Genomic DNA, 5,073 nt, shown 5'->3' on the forward strand with positions numbered 1-5,073 from the left:
TGATGCATACAGGAACCTACCTGAAAGGTTAGTGTTCAAGTACAAAGGAGGAAGGGAGATTCAATGGCCACTTCACAGGATTCTTCAAGAGAGCCAAGCTGTGCTGATTAAAGTTTATTCATCCTTCAAGAAAAACTTTGGGTTTAATGTAACTGCAAGAAGACTAGTATTGAAGAAGATTGAAGAACTAAGGAGTGTTAGAGCTAAAGATGTACTCCCAAAGACTCTAATCATCCCATACACAGGGAGAAGAGTGCATCTAAGGCCTTACTGGCTGATGGAGTTCATGGATGACAAAGGTGTGAGAAGATTCTTCATATTAGAAGACCAATTGAGTATCTCTAGCAATGAGACTCTCTTAGAAATGCAAGAAAAGCTAGATCTCTCAGAATCTGATGAACTAGAATTCCACAGGCAGCTCCAAAATCAGATTGAGGAAAATAACAGAAAGCTTGGAAGAAGATCCAAACCTTCAAGGAACTAGAAAAATCTGCTCAGGCTAGAGGAGCATCTTGAATTGACTGTGAGCCAAACCTTGTACATTTTGATTATTTGAAGAACTTTCAGTTTTATCTAATTATCTTTAAAGATGTATGTTTAGGATGTTTTGTTATCATCAAGTATCTCTTAATTTATGGCTACAATTCCAGTAGACATAAATTGGGGGAGATTGTTGTGCATATGTTGTGTACTTGATGATTTCATAAACAAAACATCTAAGTAGATTTTACTTAGTGAAATTATGTAGCACTCGACGGATAAGAATTATAGTCCCGACGGATAACTCATCATAGTCCCGACGGATGTTAACTTATTATCCATCGAGTGAGTAGTTTATGTAATAATAAGTCTGTAGCACAGTCCTGTATACATCTTTGTATAGATTCTGTAGTAGCCTATAAGTCATGTTGACTTTAACTAGATATGCAGAATAGGTTGATTAATTGTATATAAATGATGTCTTGTAATTCTGCATAAGTGAAATGGAGTCAAGTGCCAAATTAGCTACCAACGGATGATTAACAAAGCCATCAACGGATGTTCAGAAAGTCGACATATGATCATATATCCAACGGATGTTCATAGAATCCAACGGATGATCATGTAAAGAATTCAAATAGCAGTTGACCAGTGAAAGCTGAGCACATCCGTCGAGATGTATACAAATCTACTGTGGAAGCCCATTAACTGGGTAATAGAGGACCAAAAGCAGCAAAGCTTAAGACTGATAGTTTTTATATTTGTTCAGTCTTTTTGACTTTGTAATCTTGGTGATATATAAACCAAGAATGTAGTAAATAGAAAAAGAGAGCTGAGAAACACAAAAACAGATAAATCTTTGTAAGCAGAATTATTAGCATTTCCCTGTATTCTCAGTAGTTCAATTTGTAAGCAGCTGTGAGCATTCTTGCACACAGAGTCCTCTCAATATATAATATATATCTCAGATGGAATTGTTTAAATCCACCAGAAAGTTTTTAAAGACTCTTGTTTTTAATTACTTATGTTTTGATTCAATTAAGTTTCTATTCCGTATTGTGCTAATCAAAACACGTATATCTATATTCGAGTTGAATACTTTTATTTTGTGAAAAAGGTTCAAGAATTCCATTCAACCCCCCTTCTGTAATTATTGCTATATTGTTAAGGGACTAACAAGAACCAAATTGGTCTCAACGTACCTTTTCAACACTAACCCAAGATTATGCAAGCATTTATCAAATGAAGTTCCAAAGACCGAGAAATCTTCCATGAACACTTCTACATTATTACCAATCATATCAGAGAAGATAGCCATCATGCATCTCTGAAAAGTGGTTGGTGCACCACATAGCCCAGAAGAAACTCTCCGGAATGCAAAAGTACCAAAAGGACCTGGAGCAATACAAATCTGATTATATCCCGAATAGCCATCCAGAAGATAGTAGTAATCATGCCCAGCCAATCTATCAAGCATCTGATCAATGAAAGGAAGAGGGAAGTGATCTTTCCTTATAGATTAGTTCAACTTTCTATAATCCATGCAAACTCTCCATCCCATGACTGTTCGTGTAGGAATAATCTCATTCTTCTCATTAGCAACAACGATGATACCTCCTTTTTTGGCACACACTGAACTGGGCTCACCCATGAACTGTCAAAAATATGATAGATGATCCCTGCATCTAGCCACTTTAGGATTTCCTTCTTCACAACCTCTTTCATAATCGGATTTAGCCTTCTCCATTGCTCAACAGTAGGCTTGCTTCCTTCCTCTAACAGAATTTTGTGCATGCAATAAGGAGGGCTGATTCCCTTAATATCTGCTATAGTCCAACCAATTGCCGATTTGAATTCTCTAAGAATTCTCAAAAGCTTTTCCCCATCGCTACCTGAAAGGTCAGATGCAATAATAACAGACAAAGTAGATGCATCACCTAAAAACGCATACCTCAAATGTTCAGGTAAAGGCTTAAGCTCAAGAGTAGGAGCTTCCTCAATAGATTGCTTGAGATGCTTTGGAGTACTTTTCAGCTCCTCCAACCCAAGAGATTCAAAAGGCATATCCATCTTTCGCTTCCAGGGAGAAGTATTCAAATATTGTAATTGCTCCTCAGCTTCATCATCTTCACTATCGGAATTCCCCAACAAGGCCTTTTCTAAGGAATCGGACCTTAGCAATTGATCAAGTTTTGAAGTAACCATAGAATTAACCAACTCCATCTTTAAGCACTCCTCATTTCCGTAGGGAATTTCATCGCATGGAACATATTAAAAGTTACATCCTGATCCAGCACTCGCATGGTGAGCTCACCCTTCTGTACATCTATCAAGGTTCGGCCAGTAGCCAAGAAAGGTCTTCCCAAGATTATGGGAATCTTCTTATCCTCTTCAAAATCAAGAATTACAAAATTAGCAGGAAAGATGAGTTTATCCACCTTGACCAAAACATCCTTCACAATACCTCGTAGATATGTAATAGAACGATTGGTCAACTGTAAAGTTATATAAGTAGGTTTAGGATCAGGTAAGTCCAACTTCTTGAAGATTGACAAAGGCATAAGATTGATGCTAGCTCCCAAGTCACATAAGCATTTGTCAAATGATACTTTTCCAATGGTGCAAGGAATAGTGAAGCTTCCAGGATCTTTAAGCTTCGGAGGCAACTTCTGTTGCAGCACATCACTGCATTCCTCTGTGAGAGCGACTATCTCTAAGTCATCAAGTTTCACCTTCTGTGAGAGTATACCTTTCATAAACTTTGCATAACTAGGCATTTGTTCAAGAGCTTCAGCGAAAGGTATGTTGATGTGAAGTTTCTTAAACACCTCCAGAAACTTTTGAAACTGCTTATCCAGCTTTTTCTTCTACAGCCTCTTAGGAAAGGGAGGTGGAGGATAGATCTGTTTCTCCCTTGTATTACCCTCAGGAGGAGTGTGTCCAATAGTAGTCTTCCTTGGTTCCACTTCAGCTTCCTTTGACACTTATTCCTCAGCCACAACTTCTTCATCCAAAACTTGAGAGTGTTCGGGATTTGCAACCTTCCCAGACCTTAATGTAATTGCCTTTACTTGCTCCTCAGCTTCCTTCTTATCTGGTACTTCAGTGTCACTAGGAAGTGTACCAGGTTGACGATTCAGCAAGGCATTGACAATTTGTCCAATTTGATTTTCCAAGGTCTTAATAGAAACCGCCTGGCTCTTACACATGAGCCTCAACTCCTCCAATTCAGATTTTTCATTAGACTGTTGCATCTGGAGTTGTTGCCTTGGTGCATATTACGGTTGTTGAAAAGCAGGGGGTTGTACAGTTTTGCTGGATACTGCTGATAAGGTTGCTGAACCACATTCTGAGTGTTACTCCAGCTAAAGTTAGGATGATTACGGTTGTTAGGATGATAGGTGGCTGGTACAGGTTGCTGCGACCTCTGAAAGTTGCCCACGAACTGAGCTGATTCATTAGAAATGGCATACTGATCAGTCTCATGGACACCAGCATAAAGCTCACAGACACTAGTGATCTGATTAACTCCATAATTAGACAGAGAATCCACCTTCAACATCAACGCCTTATGTTTAGCAGCTATAGCAGTATCTGAATCCAACTCCAGAATTCCTGCTACCTTACCCTGAGATAGTCGCTGAGTAGGATTCTGGTATTCATTAGCAGCCATCAGTTCGATCAATTCATACGCTTCTTCATAGCTTTTAGCCCATAAGGCTCCTCCTGATGCTGCATCAAGCATGGGTCTAGAAGTAGCACCCAAACCATTATAGAAACAATTAATGATCATCCAGTCAGGCATCCAATGATGAGGACACTTCCTCAGCATATCCTTATATCGATCCCAAGCTTCGCATAAAGGTTCTCCAGATTGTTGAGCAAATTGAGTAAGTGTGTTTCTGATTGCAGCGGTCTTCGCCATAAAAAAGAATTTAGTTAAGAACATTTGAGCAAGATCCTCCCATTTGGTGATAGACCCTGGTCGTAGAGAATGTAATCAGCACTTAGCTTTATCCCGCAGAGAGAATGGGAAAAGCCTCAACTTAATAACATCTTCAAAAACTCCATTGAACTTGAAAGTGTCACAGATCTCGATGAAATCTCTGATATGCATGTTGGGATCTTCAGTCGGAGAACCCCCAAACTGAACTGAGTTCTGTATCATCTGAATCGTGCTCGACTTGATCTCAAAGGTATTAGCCGCGATGGCTGGTCGAACAATGCTAGACTGAATATCATTGATCTTCAGTTGAGAATAGTCCATCAAAGCCTTTGGATTCGCTTCTGGTTCTCTCATTGCAACAAAAGCTTCTTCTTCTTTCTCAACAAAGATTTCTTCGTCGACTTTCTCCTCGACTACAACTTCTTTCTCAGCTAGATCCAGTGTTCTCTTATGAGACTGAGAACGCGTATGCATACACGCTTGCTAGAGTACCTGAAATATGACAAGGAATTACTTAAGTAACAATGTCCGAGTCACTGAACTTTAACGACTAATGATGGCAAACACATAAACTAAAAATTAACACTGCAGTCTCTGGCAGCGGCGACAAAAACTTATTAGGGCTAAACTCGCACTAATAATTCACG

At 39.1% G+C, this 5,073-nt stretch overlaps 1 non-coding gene across 1 annotated transcript; it reads left to right on the forward strand.

Annotated features, from left to right (window-relative positions):
• The first annotated feature begins 4,283 nt into the window (after positions 1-4,283).
• Positions 4,284-4,388, forward strand: LOC141715468 (small nucleolar RNA R71). Its single transcript, XR_012572230.1, has one exon. It is a non-coding gene; the product is annotated as a small nucleolar RNA R71 (small nucleolar RNA).
• The last annotated feature ends 685 nt before the right edge of the window (positions 4,389-5,073 follow it).

This window comes from Apium graveolens, chromosome 3 (assembly GCF_009905375.1).
Source record: "Apium graveolens cultivar Ventura chromosome 3, ASM990537v1, whole genome shotgun sequence".
Classification (NCBI taxonomy): Eukaryota; Viridiplantae; Streptophyta; class Magnoliopsida; order Apiales; family Apiaceae; genus Apium; species Apium graveolens.